Source organism: Budorcas taxicolor, chromosome 3 (genome assembly GCF_023091745.1).
Source record: "Budorcas taxicolor isolate Tak-1 chromosome 3, Takin1.1, whole genome shotgun sequence".
Taxonomy (NCBI): Eukaryota; Metazoa; Chordata; class Mammalia; order Artiodactyla; family Bovidae; genus Budorcas; species Budorcas taxicolor.
This window is the reverse complement of record NC_068912.1, coordinates 102,503,952-102,524,863: the sequence shown is the minus strand read 5'-3', so window position 1 is coordinate 102,524,863 and position 20,912 is coordinate 102,503,952. Positions and strand designations below refer to the sequence as shown.

Genomic DNA, 20,912 nt, shown 5'->3' with positions numbered 1-20,912 from the left:
CTTCAATAAAATTCCAAACCATACCAGTACTTCTGGTCCTCCAATGTTGTTCTTTGCAAATTATTATACTGTACCACCTCTCCCATTTGCCAGTTATTATTATCTTGGGGCTTGCTGTTGAAGTTGGTTTTCTAATGCCCTTAAAGCACGCATCTTTACCCTTTCCTTGGATTTTCAGTTTTTAATTTAACACTCTCTTTGTTCTATTTTACCTAAAGAACTTTTGTCTACTTCATCTTTTTAGCCCTTGTTGGTACAGAACTTATACCTGGATAGAATAATGGCTTTTTTCCCCTACTCAGTAACTCCTAATCCCTTTCTCCCAGTTGCAGTCATTTCATGTGTTAGACTTCTTTCTGTATGGCTTTCTGACCCCCCTCCCCCAACACCGACTTGCTTCTGGTTCACTGAGTGTTGCCTGCATTTGGTTTGGGGTTTGCAGCTGCAGAGCTGCACTGAGCTGCACCAGCCTCTGAACAGTGTATTCTTGGCTGCCTTTCAAGAGCCACATGGTGGCCACATGTGGTTTTCCTTTTGGTTCTTTTGTCTAATGGCTGTCTGAACTGGGTGCAGTAAAGTTTGGGTAGTCTGCTCTGTTTCCTAATGTCTTTTCTGTAGAATAGTTTTATTTTTACAAACGCTTATTGGATACCAGTGTGGAATTCACTTGAGAGTAGAGTCAGTCTCTAGCTAGGAGGTTAACTGAGCTAGAATGAGTTGGAAGAGGCAGCTGGCAATGGGCCTGCTATTGTATTGACTCCTTAACGTGGGAACTATTCCTGTGAGGTTGTTCATAATTTTCTCACATGGTCCAAAGTACTGAAGCAGCTTTAAGCCAGTTTTAAAAGCATAGTGTTATACTTTTCATATTACTGTTTTATGAGTAATGTTTAAGTGCCTCTTAAATGCATAGTTTATAATTATCATTACTTACTTTGTGTTTCTATTTAAATTTTTCTGTTCCAACTTATCTTTAAGATCAAGGAGAGGACCCAGAGTAAGGAGAGTTTATATCAGTGCAGTGTAAAATTCTGTCGTTAGCAGCATTGTCCATGTCTGTTAATGGTTGGGTTCATTTGTATTCATAAAAATGATGGGAATATGTACAAGGAATGGGAGGCTTTCCTTCTCTGTTAAGGGGTACTGTGGAAGACATAACTAAGGATTAGATGATTTTTTTCTAGAGAAAATTGAGAAGGACATTAACTTTATGGAAGACCTATTGTGTGTCAGGTTTTAGGCTAGATAATTTACAAATTTAATTTACTTCTTACTATAACCATGTGAAGAGGCTATTATTATCTCTATTTTCCATTTGAGCAAACTAAAGTGTTTGGTTTAATTTACCGAAGTTACATCGCTAATTATTAGAACTGGAATTGAGTCCTGATTTTCCTTCTTTAAAATGTATTTTCATTATTTTACTGAAAAGTATAATAAATACTAAGAGTATGAATTAATTCTGTATTTCAGTTGGTAAAAAGAAAGAACAGAGAGACTCAGAGAAGAAATCATAGAGTGTCAGGATAGAGGTGAAGAAAGAAAGGGGGAGGAAAAGAAGGAGAAGAGAAAGAAAGTCCTCCAGGCGACAAAGGGGTTTATTAGGTTGGAGGTGACAGTTGCTGTTCTTGCGCTGTAGGTTCCATAGTTTGCTAACAGTTATCTGCTTTGAGTTAGTTATTAGCTGACTACCCACTATCCACATCTTTTCTGTTACTCTGACTCTCACGCCTTTCAGATATTTGACTTCGAATGGGTTTTTTAGACCTCCTTACTATAGCATGTTGTTTCTGTGCTGTAATATCAGAGGATGGAGTAATGTGATCAACCCTGATGTCTTACCAACTCAGGGGTTATCTTTTACCTTGTAACCTTTACTCGGTCAACAAGGTCACGCTGAAGGAGTTTCTAAAGCAAATGGCTACTGTGTACTGAATTGTAAGTGATGGTTTGACAGTATTGATGCTGCTGCTAATAATAATGAAATGAAAATAATAATTTGTTGGGTGTCTACTGTATGTATTGTAATGAAGAGCTTTATATTCATAACCTCATAGTTTACATTGATTATTATTATCCTCTTTTACAGATGTAGAAACTGAGGCTTCAAAGAGGCTCAGTGATCAAGAGTTTGTATGTCTCTCATCTGTGGAGCTTAGAGGGTACAACCAAGCTTGAAAAATAAATGTCTTTGGCATTATTTTCCTTAATTTTTATTCATTTATGACTTAATCAAGATTACGTATTAGGATTCCGTCACATTGGGGGAAAGAAGGGGAGTCAAGAGTGTTTTTATTATCAACTGATATATTCAGTAAGCAGTATGTTCTTATTATGGTCCAAACTGTTCTATGTAAACTGCATATAAGATGAAGGTAGACTTTATGCTCTCAGCCTATAACATGAGAAAGAAATAAATCAACTACTATAATGTGTCGTATTCTGAAAGAGAGCTCTGTGTGAAATGCCATGTTAGAGCATGGAATTCCTTCCCGCTAGGAAATTTTAAGAATTAATCCCGAGGCATGTTGTATTAATAGGAAGATGCACACTGTTCTTTCTTGAGCAGTTTAGAGCTGCATGTGGCCAGTGCTTAGTCAGATTGCCAGGGCTTGGGTCAAGTGCTTAATCTAAAGGTTTCCTGTGTGAGATTGGTCCTAGTTATCAAAGTGTTTTTAAAAGTTCTGTATCTTGAAGTTTCCTGTTCTGCATGTTAAGGGGCTTGGAAGTTGCCAGTCTGGCTAACAACAAGTGAAACACTGACGGACTGAAAATTCAACTCTTCTTGGCTCTGTAAGAGAGAAGAGCACGCAGGGCAGACCATTGCCACCATGTCTGGAGAAAACCACTGAAAAAAAGTTTAAAAAGTAGAACCTATATGCTAAAAAAGGAAAGAAAATAGAATCATAAATTGCTCGATTAAAACCATAAAAAGCATAAAAAGAGAAGATAAAAATAAGAATAAAAAATGAGGGCAACAAATAGAACACTGTAATGAATATGGTATTACTCCAAATATATTGGTAGTCACTTTGAATATCAGTGGTCTAAATGCACCAATTACAAGACAGAGATTGGACCAAACAAACAAGACTCAACTGTCTGTTGTCTACAAGAAACCCATTTTAATTATAAAGACACATATAAATTAAAAGTAAATGGAGAAAAATATATGGTGCTAACACTAGTCAAAACAAGTAGGAGTAGATGTGTTCATTTCAGACAAAGCAGGCTTCAAAGCAAGGAAAGTTATCACTGATAAAGAAGGCACTGCATAATGATAAAGGGGTTGGTTCTCTAAGAAGGCATAAAATTTCTCAATGTGTATGCGCCTAACAATAGAGTCTCAAACTGTGAGGCAAAAATTAGTAAAACTGCAAAGAGAAGTAGCTGAATACTATCATAGTTGGAGACTCCAACACCACTTTGTCAGAAATGAACAGATCCAGCAGGCAGGAAATCTGTAAGAACCTAATTGAATCCAATCACACCATCAATCAATTGGCTATAATTGATGCCTATCGACTACTTCAACTGGCAACAACAGGATATGCATTTCTTCTCAAGTTCACATGCAACATTCAAGATAGACCATGTTCTGGGCCATAGAACACATCTTTTTTTTTCCCCTTCAAGTATAGCTAATTTGGCAATGTTAGGTTCATTTCTAACATGTAGCAAAATGATTCAATTTATATACATATATATGTACACAAACACACATATACATATATATTCCATTATATTTTATTCCATAATATTGAATATAGTTCCCTATGCTATATAGGGAGGACCTTATTGTTTATTTTATGTATAATAGTTTGTATCTGCTAATGTCAAGCTCCTAATTTAACTCCTCTCCCCCTTTTCCCTTTTGGTAACCATAAGTTTGTTTTCCATGTCTGTGGGTCTGTTTCTGTTTTGTTGGTAAGTTCATTTGTATCATTTTTGTTTGTTTGTTTATTCTTGGATATAGTGGATTAACAATGTTATGTTAGTTTCAGGTATACAGCAAAGTGAATCAGTTATACTTGTCTATATTCTTTTTTAGAGTCTTTTTCCATATAGGTTATTGCAGATCATTGAATAGAGTTCCCTGTGCTCACAGCAGGGCCTTACTATTTATCTGTTTTATGTATGGTAGTATATATATGTTAATCCCAGTCTCTTAATTTATCCCCTCATCTCTTAACTTTGGTAACCAAAAGTGTTTTCTACATCTATGAGCCTGTTTCTGTTTTGTCAATAAGTTCATTTGTATGATATTTTAGATTCCACAAATAAGAGATATCATATGCTATTTGTCTTTCTCTGACTTACTTCACTTAGTGTGATAATCCTAGGTCCATCATTTTACTACAAATGACAGTATCTCATTCTTTTTCCATAAACATCTTAACAAATTTAGAAGAATAGAAATCATACAATGTGTTATTTCAGACCGCAGAAGAATTAAACTAGAAATCAATGAAAGAAAGATAACTAGAAAATCCCCAAATACATGAAGATTAAACTGTATACTTCTAAGTACAACTTGGGTCAAAAAAGAAATATATGAGATTTAAAAAATATTTTTAACTGAATGAAATGATAGCCAAACTGATAAAAAAAAAATATGGGATGTAGCAAGATCAGAGGGAAATTTATAGTGTTGAAACATATATTAGAAAAGAAGAAAGATCTAAAATCAATTATCTAAGTTTCCACCTTCAGTTCAGCTCAGTTCAGTCGCTTAGTTGTGTCTGACTCTTTGTGACCCCATGAATTGCAGCACGCCAGGCCTCCCTGTCCATCACCAACTCCCAGAGTGTACTCAAACTCATGTCTGTTGTGTCAGTGATGCCATCCAACCATCTTATCCTCTGTCATCCCCTTCTCCTCCTCAGTTTTTCCCAGCATCTTTTCAAATGAGTCAGCTCTTCGCATCAGGTGGCCAAAGTATTGGAGTTTTCAGCTTCACCATCAGTCCTTCCAATGAACACCCAGGACTGATTTCCTTTATGATGGACTAGTTGGATCTCCTTGCAGTCCAAGGGACTCTCAGGAGTCTTCTCCAACACCACACTTGAAAAGCATCAGTTCTTCAGTGCTCAGCTTTCTTTATAGTCCAACTCTCACATCCATACATGACCACTGGAAAAACCGTAGCCTTAACTAGATGGACCTTTGTTGGCAAAGTAATGTCTCTGCTTTTTAATATGCTGTCTAGGTTGGTCATAACTTTCCTTCCAAGGAGTAAGCAAGCGTCTTTTAATTTCATGGTTGCAGTCACCATCTGCAGTGATTTTGGAGCCCAGTAGAATAAAGTCAGCCACTGTTTCTGTTTCCGCATCTATTTGCCATGAAGTGATGGGACCAGATGCCATGATCTTCGTTTTCTGAATGTTGACCTTTAAGCCAACTTTTTCACTCTCCTCTTTCACTTTCATCAAGAGGCTCCTTATTTCTTCTTCACTCTTTGCCATAAGGGTGGTGTCATCTGCATATCTGAGGTTATTGATATTTCTCCCAGCAATCTTGATTCCAGCTTGTGCTTCCTCCAGCCCAGCATTTCTCATGATGTACTCTGCATATAAGTTAAATAAGTAGGGTGACAATATACAGCCTTGACATATTCCTTTTCCTATTTGGAACCAGTCTGTTGTTCCATGTCCAGTTCTAACTGTTGCTTCTTGACCTGAGTACAGATTTCTCAGGAAGCAGGCCAGATGGTCTGGTATTCCCATCTCTTTAAGAATTTTCCAGAGTTTATTGTGATCCACATAGTCAAAGGCTTTGGCATAGTCAATAAAGAGATGTTTTTCTGGAACTCTTGCTTTTTTGATGATCCAGCGGATGTTGGCAATTTGATCTCTGGTTCCTCTGTCTTTTCTAAAACCAGCTTGAACATCTGGAAGTTCACGGTTCATGTATTACTAAAGCCTGGCTTGGAGAATTTTAAGCATTACTTTACTAGCATGTGACCTGACTTTAAGACTTATTATAAAGTTACAGTGATCAATATAGTGTAGTATTGGCAGAAGACTAGACAAATAGAGCAGTGGAACATTGATAGCCCAGAAATAGACCCACATGTAGTCAATTGATAAAGGAGCGAAAGCAATATAATGGAGAAAAGATAGTTGTTTTAACAAAGTGGTGTGGAACAACTGGACATCCATATACCAAGAAAAAAATCTAGATAGACATTATATCTTTCACAAAAATTAACTCAAAATGGATCACAGATCTAAATGTAAAACGTAAAACTTAAAATTTTTGGAAGATAGAGGAGAAAACCTACATGACCTTGGATTGGTGATGACTTTTTAAGATACCCTGATGGCTTAGAGGTTAAAGCATCCGCTTGGAATGTGGGAGACCAGGGTTCGATCCCCGGGTGGGGAAGATCCCCTGGAGAAGGAAAATGCAACCCACTCCAGTACTCTTGCCTGGAGAATCCCACAGAGGGAGCAGCCTGGTAGGCTATAGTCCATGGGGTTGCAAAGAGTTGGACACGACTGAGCGACTTCACTTTCACTTCACTTTTAGATACAACACGAAAGGCACAATTCATGAAAGAAAGCAGTAAAAAACTGGATTTCATTAAAATTAAAAGCTTCTGCTCTGTAAAGAGAATGAAAAAATAATTTACAGTTTGGAATAAAATATTTGTAAAGGACACATCTGATAAAGGATTTTATTCAAAATATATGAACTCTTAAAACTCAACAGTGAGAACATAGGTACAGATAACCCTGTTTAAAAATTAGCCAAAGACCTCAAGAAAAAAATGTATACAGATGGAAAATAAACATGAAAAAATGCTCTGCATCATGTCTCATCAGGGAAATGCAAATTAACAATGAGATACCACTACATACCTATTAGAATGGCCAAAATCTGGAACTAATAATACCAAATGCTGGCAAGGTTGTGGAACAATGAGAACTCATTCATTGCAGGTGGAAACTTAAAATGGTACAGCTACTTTCGAAAATAGTTTAACAGTTTCTTATGAAACAAAACATACTCCATGCTCCAGCAGTCACATTCCTTGGTATTTATCCAAATGAATATTGTATCCAGAACCTATAGTTGTATGTTTATGATGTTTTATTCATAAGCAAACTTGGAAGCAACCTAGATGTCCTTCAATAGTTGAATGGATAACTAAACTGTAGTACATCCAGACAATGGAATATGATTAGGTGCTAACAAGAAATGAACTACCAAAGGCATGAGATGATATGGAGGAACCTTAAATGCATATTGCTAAGTCTTGAGTGGATGAGTCCCATTAAGTTAGAGAAGTGTGAAACACCATGGGCTTTCCTCAGATCCACGCTAAACTTGGCATTAAATCGTGGCTACATAAGTTCAAGGTGATCAGGCAGTAATTGAACTACTACTTTTTTTGAGGTGGGGGTGCTGTACTGCATGGCATGTGGGATCTTATTTCCCCAGCTAGGGATTGAACTTGTGCCCCTGGCAATGGCAGTGCAGAGTCTTAACCTCTGGACCGTCAGGGAAGTCCCTGAACTGCCTCCGTTCTTGTTTTTCTTTAAGCTTTATTCATGCATTTGTTTTTGGCTGTTGCTGTCTGAGGGCTTTCTCTGTGGTGAGTGGGGGCTGCTCTTCGTTGTGTTGTGTGAGCTTCTCACTGTGGTGGCCTCTCGCTGTGGAGCACAGACTCTAGGTAGTTGGGCTTCGGTAGTTGTGGCTCAGAGACTCCAGAGCACGGGCTCAGTAGTTGTGCCACACGGGCTTAGTTGCCCTGCAGCATATGGGATCTAACCGGACCAGGGATTGAACCTGTGTCCCCTGCACTGGCAGGCAGATTCTTAACCACTGGAGCACCAGGGAAGCCCCCTGGATTGCCTCTTAAAGCACAAATCAGTGCTCTTCAGAGAAAGATAATAATACTCAGTTCCTAGATGTAATATCTATAGTGTCCAGTGTTCAGTAAGTTATTAGACATATAAACAGGAAAATGCAATACACATTCAAGGAAAAACTCCAAGTCTATGGGTAAGTTGGCTCAGATTTTGGACTTGGTGATAAAGTAGCTATTATTGATAATCTGAAGAATGAAAAGAAGTACAGTGAACAGTAAGTAGTCTTAGCAGATAAATAGATGCTATAAAAAATAACCAAATGCATAGTCGATATCTGAACAGTATAGGAACAGAAATGAATTTTTCATTTAATACTAGACTGGATAAAACAGAGGAAGTCAATGAACTTGAAGAGGGTGTAATAGAAATTATCCAATCTGAGCCATAGAAAGAAAAAAAAATATATTGAAGAAAAATGAACGGAACCTCAGGGACCTGTGGGACAATATAAAAATTTTTTAATATATATGAGAATTGGGCAGAAAAATAGTTTGAAGAAATAATGGCTGAAAACTTTCTGAATTTGGTGGAAACAAATTAACTGATAGATCTAGGAAGCTCAGCAAGCTGTAATAAGGATAAATATTGGGGGAGAGAAGAAACCTAGGTACATCACAAACTTGTGAAATTTAAAAATGAAAACCGTGAAAGGGAAAAGGAAACATTCTGTATGAGGGTAAGAAATTCCACTGACTTTTCACCATAAACAAAAAGAACACAATGAAACATCCTTAAATGTTGAAAGAAAATACCAAGAACTTGTCATCCCAGAATTCTTTATCTATGGAAAATATCCTGCAAAACTGAGGATGAAATAAAGACATTTTCAAATGGAGAATAGTTAAGAGAATTTGTTGCTAGCAGAACTGTATAACAAAAGAATCCTAAAGGATATCCTTCAGGCAGGTGGGAAGTGATACCAGATGGAAACTTGGATCCACAGGAAAAAATGAAGATCACTGGAAATGATAAACAATGGGAAATATGAGAGACTTTTTTTCCTCTTCTCATAACTTGCTTAAAAGACAACTAATTACTTAAAGCAAAGATAAAGAGCCTGTAAAGTGAGGCTGAGAACATGTGTAGAAATAAAAAGATAGGCCAACACTTGCATAAAGAGGGGGGGTAGTGAATGGATTTTTGCTGTTGTAAGATTATTACATTTGTGCAAAACAAGAAATGGGAAATAGGAATGTTGTGTATCAAGAAAGTAAAGGGTAGTTCAGTTCAGTTCAGTTCAGTTCAGTCACTCAGTCGTGTCCGACTCTTTGCGACCCCATGAATTGCAGCACGCCAGGCCTCCCTGTCCATCACCAACTCACGGAGTTCACTCAGACTCACGCCCATTGAGTCCGTGATGCCATCCAGCCATCTCATCCTCTGTCGTCCCCTTCTTCTCCTGCCCCCAATCCCTCCCAGTATCAGTCTTTTCCAATGAGTCAACTCTTCGCATGAGGTGGCCAAAGTACTGGAGCTTCAGCTTTAGCATCATTCCTTCCAAAGAAATCCCAGGGTTGATCTCCTTCAGAATGGACTGGTTGGGTCTCCTTGCAGTCCAAGGGACTCTCAAGAGTCTTCTCCAACACCACAGTTCAAAAGCATCAATTCTTCGGCGCTCAGCCTTCTTCACAGTCCAACTCTCACATCCATACATGACCACAGGAAAAACCATAGCCTTGACTAGACAGACCTTTGTTGGCAAAGTAATGTCTCTGCTTTTGAATATACTATCTAGGTTGGTCATAACTTTTCTTCCAAGGAGTAAGCATCTTTTAATTTCATGGCTGCAATCACCATCTGCAGTGATTTTGGAGCCCAAAAAAATAGAGTCAGACACTGTTTCCACTGTTTCCCCATCTATTTCCCATGAAGTGAAGGGACTGGATGCCATGATCTTCATTTTCTGAATGTTGAGCTTTAAGCCAACTTTTTCAGTCTCCTCTTTCACTTTCATCAAGAGGCTTTTTAGCTCCTCTTCACTTTCTGCCATAAGGGTGGTATCATCTGCATATCTGAGGTTATTGATATTTCTCCCGGCAATCTTGATTTCAGCTTGTGTTTCTTCCAGCCCAGCGTTTCTCATGATGTACTCTGCATAGAAGTTAAATAAGCAGGGTGACAATATACAGCCTTGATGTACTCCTTTTCCTATTTGGAACCAGTCTGTTGTTCCATGTCCAGTTCTAACTGTGGCTTCCTGACCTGCATACAGATTTCTCAAGAGGCAGGTCAGGTGGTCTGGGATTCCCATCTCTTTCAGAATTTTCCAGTTTATTGTGATCCACACAGTCAAAGGCTTTGGCATAGTCAATAAAGCAGAAATAGATGTTTTTCTGGAACTCTCTTGCTTTTTCCATGATCCAGCGGATGTTGGCAATTTGATCACTGGTTCCTCTGCCTTTTCTAAAACCAGCTTGAACATCAGGGAGTTTGCGGTTCACGTATTGCTGAAGCCTGGCTTGGAGAATTTTGAGCATTACTTTACTAGCATGTGAGATGAATGCAATTGTGCGGTAGTTTGAGCATTCTTTGGCATTGCCTTTCTTTGGGATTGGAATGAAAACTGACCTTTTCCAGTCCTGTGGCCACTGCTGAGTTTTCCAAATTTGCTGGCATATTGAGTGCAGCACTTCCACAGCAGCATCTTTCAGGATTTGAAACAGCTCAACTGGAATTCCATCACCTCCACTAGCTTTGTTTATAGTGATGCTTTCTAAGGTTCACTTGACTTCACATTCCAAGATGTCGGGCTCTAGATGAGTGATCACATCATCATGATTATCTGGGTCGTGAAGATCTTTTTTGTACAGTTCTTCCGTGTATTCTGCCCACCTCTTCTTAATATTTCTGCTTCTGTTAGGTCCAGACCGTTTCTCTCCTTTATCGAGCCCATCTTTGCATGAAATGTTCCCTTGGTATCTCTAATTTTCTTGAAGAGATTTCTAGTCTTTCCCATTCTGTTGTTTTCCTCTATTTCTTTGCACTGATCTCTGAAGAAGGCTTTCTTATCTCTTCTTGCTATTCTTTGGAACTCTGCATTCAGATGCTTATATCTTTCCTTTTCTCCTTTGCTTTTCACCTCTCTTCTTTTCACAGCTATTTGTAAGGCCTTCCCAGACAGCCATTTTGCTTTTTTGCATTTCTTTTCCATGGGGATGGTCTTGATCCCTGTGTCCTATACAATGTCACGAACCTCCATCCATAGTTCATCAGGCACTCCATTTATCAGATCTAGACCCTTAAATCTATTTCTCACGTCCACTGTATAATCATAAGGGATTTGATTTAGGTTATACCTGAGTGGTCTAGCGGTTTTCCCTACTTTCTTCAATTTAAGTCTGAATTTGGCAATAAGGAGTAGAGTAAATATAAAATGTCATATGTAGAAAGGTATTATAATGACTGTGATAAGTGAAAGGTATGGTTCCTATCAATGTTCTACTTATTGCCTCGTAGAATAACTAGTTAAAAAAAATAACAAAAAGAAGTTTTTATCTAGGAAATCAATAGAAGAAATAAAATAGAACACTATAAAATTTCAGTTAATCCCAGAAAAGAGAAATACAAGAAGAATAAAACAGAAGGGAGAAATGGAAAACAAATTGTAAGACAGTTGACTTCATCCTTACTATATAAATAATTACATTTAAATGTGAGCAGATTAAAACTCCAGTTAAAGGCAGAAACGATCAGAATGGTTAATGAAGCAGAATCTAACTATGTCCTAATATGAGACATATGTATTAAATTTAAAGACACAGATGGGTTCAAAGTAAAAGGATGGAAAATATATAAATAATAAGCATTTGGTACAGCTATATTAATTTCAGCAAATTAGACTTCAAGACAGATGAGAGAGGTTCATTACTTAATGATAAAAGGAGAAATTCACCAGGAAGACATATATAAATGTGTATGTGTACCTAATAACAAAGTGTCACAGCTCGTTAAGCAGAAACTAATAAGACTAAATAACTAAAAAGAAACAAGTAAGAAAGGCAGTGACAGACCTAGACAGCGTATTAAAAAGCAGAGACGTTACTTTGCTGACAAAGGTCCGTACAGTGAAAGCTATCGTTTTCCCAGTAGTCATGTATGGACGTGAGAGGTGGACTGTAAAAAACACTGAGCACGGAAGAATGAGGCCCTCAGACTGTGGTGCTGGAGAAGACTCGAGAGTCCCTTGGGCAGAAAGGAGATCAAACCAGTCAATCCTAAAGGAAACCAACTCTGAATGTTCATTGGAAGGACTGATGCTGAAGGTGAAGCTCCAATACTTTGGCCACCTGGTGCGAAGAGCAGACTCACTGGAAGCCTCTGATCTTGGGAAAGATTGAAGGCAGGAGGAGAAGGGGGTCACAGAGGATGAGATGGTTGGATGGCATCACCGACTCAACGGACATGAGTTTGAGTAAAACCCTGGGAGATGGTGAAGGGCAGGGAAGCCTGACGTGCTGCGGTCTACAGGGCTGCAAAGAGTGGAACACACTGAGTGACTGCACAACAACCAATAGATTAAAGGGAGAAAAGGACGAATCCACACTCATGTTCAGATATATTAATACCCACTCAGTAATTAGTAACGCAAGTCAGAAAATCTGTAAGGCTATAGAAGATCTCAGCAGCACCATCAACTACTTCTTCCTAATTGAGATTTATAGAACACTTCACCCAATAATGGCAGAATATGCATTCTTTTCAAGTGTAAGCAGCAGGTTCATTGAGGCTGATACTAGGCCATAAAATAAGTCTCAATACATTTTAAAAGATTGAAATCTTAGGATATTCTGTGGTTATGATGGAAGCAAATTAGAAATCAGTAAGACAGTAATTACAGGTACAGGCAAATTAAAACTTGCAGGCCAAATCCAGCTGGCTGCCTGTTTCTGTAAAATTTTATCAGAACACTACTGTATGTATATAAATTCATTTACATATTGTCAGTTGCTACTTTTGTGCTATAATGGCAACATTTTAAAAATTCATTTTTATTGAAGTATACTGGATTTACAATGTTGTGTTTGTTTCAGGTGTAAAACAGCGAAGTAATTCAGTTATACATACATACATACATATATAGTTTCAGATTTTTTTTCTTACAGGTTATTACAAAATATTGAATATATTTCCCTATGCTATACAGTAGGCCTTGTTGTTTATCTGTGCTATATACTGTAGTGTACATATGTTAATCCCAAACTCCTAGTTTATCCCTTACCCTTTCTCCTTTGGTAACTATTAAGTTTGTTTTCTATGTCTGTGAGTCTGTTTCTGTTTTGCATATAAGTTCATGTTGTCATTTTTTTACAGTTTCCACATATAAGCAATATATATTTGTCTTTGGCTTTCTTCATTTAGTACAGTAATCCCTAGGTCCATCCATGTTGCTGCAGATGGCACCATTTCATTCTTTTTCATGGCTAAGTAATATTCTACTGTATAAATATACCACATCATCTTTATCCATTCATATGTTGATGGACATTTAGGTTGCTTCCATGTCTTAGCCATTGTAAATAGTGTTGCTATGAACATTGGGGTGCATGTGTGTTTTCAAATTATGGTTGTATCTGGATATATGCCCAAGAGTGGAATTTAAAAAGCATATGATAACTCTAGTTTTGGTCTTCTAAGGAAACTTCACACTGTATTCCACAGTGGATTCACCAGTTTACAATCCCACCAACAGTCTAGATGGGTCCCCTTTTCTCCATACATTGAATAGTTGTGACAGAGACTATCTGGCCTGCAAAGTCAGAATATTTATTTTCTGGCCTTTACAGAAAAAGGTTGTTGACTCCTCAAATATTTGCATATTAAACAAGCTCTTAGGTAATTCGTAGATTAAAGATGAAACCACAAGAGAAAACAGAAAATATTTTAAACTGACTGATTATGAAATTCTATATATTAAAATTTGTTGGGTGTAGCAAGAACAATGTTTAGAGGAAAACTTTTAACTTTAAATAACTACATTAGAAAGTAAAGTCTTAAAAACAGTCATCTCCATTTCTACCTTAAAAGACTAAAAGAAAAAGGGTAAATTTAATCCAGAGCAAGCAGAAGAAAATAAATGATATAGATATGAACAGAAATCAGTGAAACAGAACAAATAATTGGGAAACTTAAGAAAACCAATATTTGTTATTTGATAAAATTAAGAAAATTGATAAATTCCTAACAAGAATAGTCATGGAGATACCAAAGGCACAGGCAACAAAAGAAAAACAAATTGCATTTCAAATTGAAGCTTTTTTGCTTTAAGGGACAGTGTCAACAGCATGAAAAGGCAACCAGTGGAAAGGGAGAGAATATTTGCAAATCATATATCTGATAACAGGTTGATATCCAGAATATGTAGAAAACGCCTGCAACTCATGATTCAGGGGCTTCCCTGGTGGCCCAGTGGTTCAGACTCTCTGCTCCCAATGCAGGGGGCCTGGGTTTGATGACTGGTCAGGGAACTAGACCCTTCATAACTCTATTAAGAGTTCACATTGCCACAACTAAGACCCAGCAGAGACACATTGATTAATTAATTAAAAAATAACCCAATTCAGAAATTGGCAAAGGACTTGCATAGACCCTTCTCTAAAGCAGATACACCTAAATGACCAATAAACATATGAAAACATACTCAACATCATTAATCATTCAGTTCAGTTCAGTTCAGTTGCTCAGTCGTGTTCGACTCTTTGCGACCCCATGAATCGCAGCACGCCAGGCCTCCCTGTCCATCATCAACTCCCAGAGTTCACTCAGATTCACGTCCATCGAGTCGGTGATGCCATCCAGCCATCTCATCCTCTGTCATCCCCTTCTCCTCCTGCCCTAATCCCTCCCAGCATCAGAGTCTTTTCCAATGAGTCAACTCTTCACATGAGGTGGCCGAAGTATTGGAGTTTCACCTTCAGCATCATTCCTTCCAAAGAACACCCAGGACTGATCTCATTTAGGATGGACTGCTTGGATCTCCTTGCAGAGTCTTCTCCAACACCATAGTTCAAACACATTAATTCTTCGGTGCTCAGCTTTCTTCACAGTCCAACTCTCACATCCATACATGACCACTGGAAAAACCATAGCCTTGACTAGACAGACCTTTGTTGGCAAAGGAATGTCTCTGCTTTTGAATATACTATCTAGGTTGGTCATAACTTTTCTTCCAAGGAGTAAGCGTCTTTTAATTTCATGGCTGCAGTGATTTTGGAGCCCTAAAAAATAAAGTCTGACACTGTTTCCACTGTTTCCCCATCTATTTCCCATGAAGTGATGGGACCAGATGCCATGATCTTAGTTTTCTGAATGTTGAGGGAAATGCACACCAAAACTACAGTGAAATATCGTTTCACACTCATTAGGATGGCTATCAAGAAATAACAAATATTGGCAGTGATGTGGAGAAATTGGAACCCTTGTTGCATTGCTGGTGGGAATGTAAAATGCATTCTTTTGTGCATTCCTAAGTGCACCTGTTGTGGAAAATGGTATGATTTATGAAAAAATTTTAAATTACTGTATGGTCCTGCATTTTTACTTCTGGGTATATGCCAAAAAGAAGTGAAAGCAGAGACTTGAACAGATATTTGTTCATATGTGTTCATAGCAAAATTATTCACAGTTTTCAAAAGATAGAAGCAACCCAAGTGTTCATCAGTGGATGAACAGATGAACAAAATGTTGTATATACATACAACAGAATATTATTTCACCTTAGAAAGGAAAGGAATTTTAACACACACTATATGGATGAACTTTATATTCATGGTGCTAAATTTAATATCGCAGTCACTAAAGGACCACTGTTGTATGATTCTATTACTTGAGGTTCCTAGGGTAGTCAAATTCATAGAGATAGGAGATAGAATGGCAGTTGCCTGGACCTGGAGAAAGGAGGGGGATGGAGATTCAGTGTTTAATGGGTACAGAGTTTCACCTGGGAAAGATGAAAAAGTTCTGGAGATGGAACTTTTGAAGAGATTTAGTGCTTTGCTCTGGATTAGGTTTTTGCTAAAGATAACGCGACTGGTTTGATCGTCTATCCGGACCACTAAAATACTTTCTCTGTGTCAGCAGTAAGACTGTTTTGTGTTCTTATTATTCTGTGTGTTCTGTGGATTAGCACTTTTAATTTCCTTCAAGAACTTTTTCTTTGCATCCATAACTTGGCTGTTTAGTGAAAGAGGCCAAGCTTTTGGCCTGTCTTGGCTTTTGATATGCCTTCCTTACTAAGCTTAATCATTTCTGGCTTTTGATTTAAATGGAGAGACGTGCAACTCTTCTTTTTGCTTGAACCCTTAGAGGCCATTGTGTATTATTATTCTACTTGGCCTAATTTCAGTGCTGTTGTGTTTCAGGGAAGCCCGAGGTGAGGGAGAGAGGTGGAGAACCGGCCCGTTGGTGGAGCAATCAGAATACAGGCAACATTTATCCATTAAGTTCACCATCTTATATGACCACTGTGACACCCCAAACAATTACAATGATAACATCAAAGATCACTCATCACAGGTCACCATAACAAATATAATAAAAATGGGAAAAAAACGTTTGAAATATTGCAGGAATTGCCAAAATATGACATAGCCCCAAGAAGTAAGCAAATACTGGTGGAAAAATGGTGTCCATAGACTTGCTAGATGATACAGGTTGCCACTAGTCTTCAATTTGTAAAAAAGCTCAATGCTGCAAAATACAGCAATGAAATGAGGTATGCCTATAATAGGTTGTGTTTCAGGTAATTATAGGAATTTTGTCTGCATGTGGGCGTGAGTGGTGATAGCTATGTAGTACAATTGAATATTGCATGGTGTCCATGTTCCCTAACGGAATACTGATTTAGAGTTCCACAGCAAACTCCAGTAAAATGTTAGTTTTGATTTTATTTATACCGTGTTTTTGTAACTACTCAGTTATTTACTTTCTGAGTTTCTAATAACTGTTGCTGCTGCTGCTGCTGAATCACTTTAGTCGTGTCCAACTCTGCGACCCCATAGACGGCAGCCCACCAGGCTCTCCCGTCCCTGGATTCTCCAGCCAAGAACACTAGAGTGGGTTGCCATTTCCTTCTCCAATGCATGAAAGTGAAAAGTGAAAGAGAAGTCTCTCAGTCGTGTCCAACTCTTCACGACCCCATGGACTGCAGCCTACCAGGCTCCTCCGTCCATGGGATGTTCCAGGCAAGAGTACTGGAGTGGGGTGCCATTGCCTTCTCCTTCTAATAACTAGGTAATGCCTAGTTATAAATAAAAAAATGAAAGTCTGTGAAATTCCGTGAAAGGACTGCATATTTGGATCGATTTGTAGACATCAAAAGAACCTATCAGTAGACCACAGATCATACTTTGAGAATCACTACTTGCTGTGAAAGTGTATATGATGATGGGAAGGATGCAAGAAGGTCTCTGCTGCCGTCTTATTGCTCTTCTGCCACCCTTGCTGATCTCATGTTCTAAACACATCACACCCACCCTCTTCTAGATTGCAGAGTGTTGGCAGGGTTTTTCTGCCTCTTTGGTTTGATGAAAGCTCTTCCTGCTTCTAATAGAGGCAGTTTCTGAGGGGACTCCCCAAGCTGGGCCTCTTGTAACCCAATTCTTTCCTACACACAGTTGTCTCAGAATTTGAGGGCTTCCCTGGTGGCTCAGAGGGTAAAGCATCTGCCTGCAATGCTGGAGACCCGGGTTCAATACCTGGGTCAGGAAGATCCCCTGGAGAAGGAAATGGCAACCCACTCCAGTACTCTTGCCTGGAGAATCCCAGGGACAGAGAAGCCTGGTAGGCTACAGTCCATGGAGTCGCAAAGAGTGGGACACAACTGAGCGACTTCACTTTCACTTTCACTGGGTTAGGAGGGCTGCAGTAGATTGGAGGATGCTCAGGCACAGCCTCACACCAGATTCTTAATGTATGTGTGTGTGTGTCTAGTCCACTTACCTTCAGAGAATCCCAGTTCAGTACAGAAATCTATACCTACTTACACCCAAGTTATAGGCTACCTCTGTTTATCTCTGTAAAGAGGAGGAGGGACTTGCTCTTCCAGATATTAAGACCTTCTTAAAGCCACACTATTAGAGACTGAGCAATTTCACTTTCACTTTTCACTTTCATGCACTGGAGAAGGAAATGGCAACCCACTCCAGTGTTCTTGCCTGGAGAATCCCAGGGACGGGAGAGGGGCCTGGTGGGCTGCTGTCTATAGGGTCAAGCAGAGTCGGACACGACTGAAGCAACTCAGCAGCAGCAGCAGAAGCAGAGTATAAAAGTGACAACATAAATCAAAGGAGAAAGGAAATACTGAGTTAAAGAAAGCTGCATCCATACCTAACTCTATGTAAAAATGTAGACTTTAGATGAACTAAAGATTTACATGAGAATAGGAAAATTAAAATGTTAATAGAAAATGAAAGATTATCTTTGTGACTTAGATGTCAAGGGGAAGGACTAACAAAACCTTTAAAAGTACAACTCATAAAACAAAAAAATTTTCCAAATAAAATTTAAAGATTTTTGTGCCATTAACGACATTTCAGACAAAGTTAACATATAGATACTATACTGGAAGAAGGAATTTTCACTATTTAAAATTTGCAAGACGATATCTAAAATACACAAGGGACTCCTGAAAATCAAGAAGAAAAAGGCAGCAACCGCAGTAGAAAGTGGTCAAAGAATTGGAACAAGGAATTTACAGAATAAGAAACTCATAAGGCTAAGCATATAAATAGATCTTCAAACTCATGGGCTTTGAGAAACATTAAAATTAAAATAAGATATCACTTTATACCCCTTAGAAGTTGGATAATGTCAAATACTGACAGAAATGTGAGAATATAGTCTCCTTGGCTGGTGGGAAAGTAGACTGATAAAGCCATTCTGGAACTCAGTTTAGCAGTAATTAATCAACTGAAGTATATGTACATCATTTAGCTCAGCAAATCTGCTCCTTTATTTAGATTCCATGAAACTTATCAGAGATATTCATTATTTGTAGACCCAGCGGATTGAAGGACAAATGCCTTTCTATTCTACGGGTGAGATGAATAGATAAAATACAGGGTATTTATACATGAAATGGTAATGCATCTGTTAGAAGTAACAGTTCATATATACATAAAACAACATGGGTAGAATTTTAAAATATAGTTTGAGTCAAAAATGAAACAATAACAGTACCAATTATATAAATTAAAAAGACAGGTACACAAAGATTTCTTAGGATACAAAAAGCATAAAAAAGAAACAAAAAGCATGAGCTATAAAAAATTAAAATGTGATAAATTAAACTTTACCAAAATTAAAAATGTATGTTCTTTAAAAAACACTGATACAATAAAAAGCAAGTCACAGAATGGAAAAGAATATGTAATATTTGTCTAAAATTTAATACAGTATTCAATTGTATAATATTCAATAGTTGTATGTATTTATATCTGAATTGTATAAACAGTTCTTATAAATTAATGATAAGTTAACAAAAAAGGGCAAAAGATTTGAAGAGACACTTCACAAAAGAAGAGATATGAATGGCCAATAAACACATGAAAAGATTCTCAACATTGTTATTCATCATGGAAATGCGCATTTAAGCTACAATGAGATAACACTATATACCTGTGAGAATCACTCCGACTTTTAAAGAAATGGTAACAAAGCACTGTAATAATAATGAAACAATTAGAATTCTCATATGTTGCTGTTGTGAATGTAAAATAGTGCAACCACTTTGGCAGCCTCTTAAAAAGTTTCCATACACCTGCCAAATGACACTTTTTCACTCTTGAGTCTTTACCTAAGAAAAATAAAAATGTATGACCACTTAAAGACTTGTACATAAGTCTTAATAGCAGCTTTATTCCCAGGATTCCCAACCTGGAAATAACTCAAATGTTTACCGGCAGACAAAATGTGGTATATCCACACCATGATGTACTGTTCAGCAATGGAAAAGAACAAAGTTGATTTGCCCAACATGAATGAATGTCAAACTCACATATGAGCAAAAGAAACTAGACACACACAACAGTTCAGTTCAGTTGCTCAGTCGTGTCCGACTCTTTGCGACCCCATGAATCGCAGCACGCCAGGCCTCCCTGTCCACCACCAACTCCCGGACTTCACTCAGATTCACGTCCATCGAGTCAGTGATGCCATCCAGCCATCTCATCCTCTGTAGTCCCCTTCTCCTCCTGCCCCCAATCCCTCCCAGCATCAGAGTCTTTTCCAATGAGTCAACTCTTCACATGAGGTGGCCAAAGTACTGGAGCTTCAGCTTTAGCATCATCCCTTCCAAAGAAATCCCAGGGTTGATCTCCTTCAGAATGGACTGGTTGGATCTCCTTGTAGTCCAAGGGACTCTCTAGAGTCTTCTCCAACACCACAGTTCAAAAGCATCAATTCTTTGGCGCTCAGCCTTCTTCACAGTCCAACTCTCACATCCATACATGACCACAGGAAAAACCATAGCCTTGACTAGACGGACCTTAGTCGGCAAAGTAATGTCTCTGCTTTTGAATATGCTATCTAGGTTGGTCATAACTTTTCTTCCAAGGAGTAAGCGTCTTTTAATTTCATGGCTGCAATCACCATCTGCAGTGATCTTGGAGCCCAAAAAAATAAAGTCTGACACTGTTTCCACTGTTTCCCCATCTATTTCCCATGAAGTGATGGGATCGGATGCCATGATCTTCATTTTCTGAATGTTGAGCTTTAAGCCAACTTTTTCACTCTCCACTTTCACTTTCATCAAGAGGCTTTTTAGCTCCTCTTCACTTTCTGCCATAAGGGTGGTGTCATCTGCATATCTGAGGCTATTGATATTTCTCCCGGCAATCTTGATTCCAGCTTGTGCTTCCTCCAGCCCAGCGTTTCTCATGATGTACTCTGCATAGAAGTTAAATAAGCAGGATGACGATATACAGCTGTGACGTACTCCTTTTCCTATTTGGAACAAGTCTGTTGTTCCATGTCCAGTTCTAACTGTGGCTTCCTGACCTGCATACAGATTTCTCAAGAGGCAGGTCAGGTGGTCTGGGA

The 20,912-nt window shown here is 38.3% G+C and overlaps 1 protein-coding gene across 1 annotated transcript in view; it reads left to right on the top strand.

The window, feature by feature from the left end:
- Window positions 1-20,912, top strand: part of ST3GAL3 (ST3 beta-galactoside alpha-2,3-sialyltransferase 3) — a 222,320-nt gene that overhangs the window by 29,173 nt on the left and 172,235 nt on the right. The gene's annotated exons all lie outside the window — the stretch shown is intronic.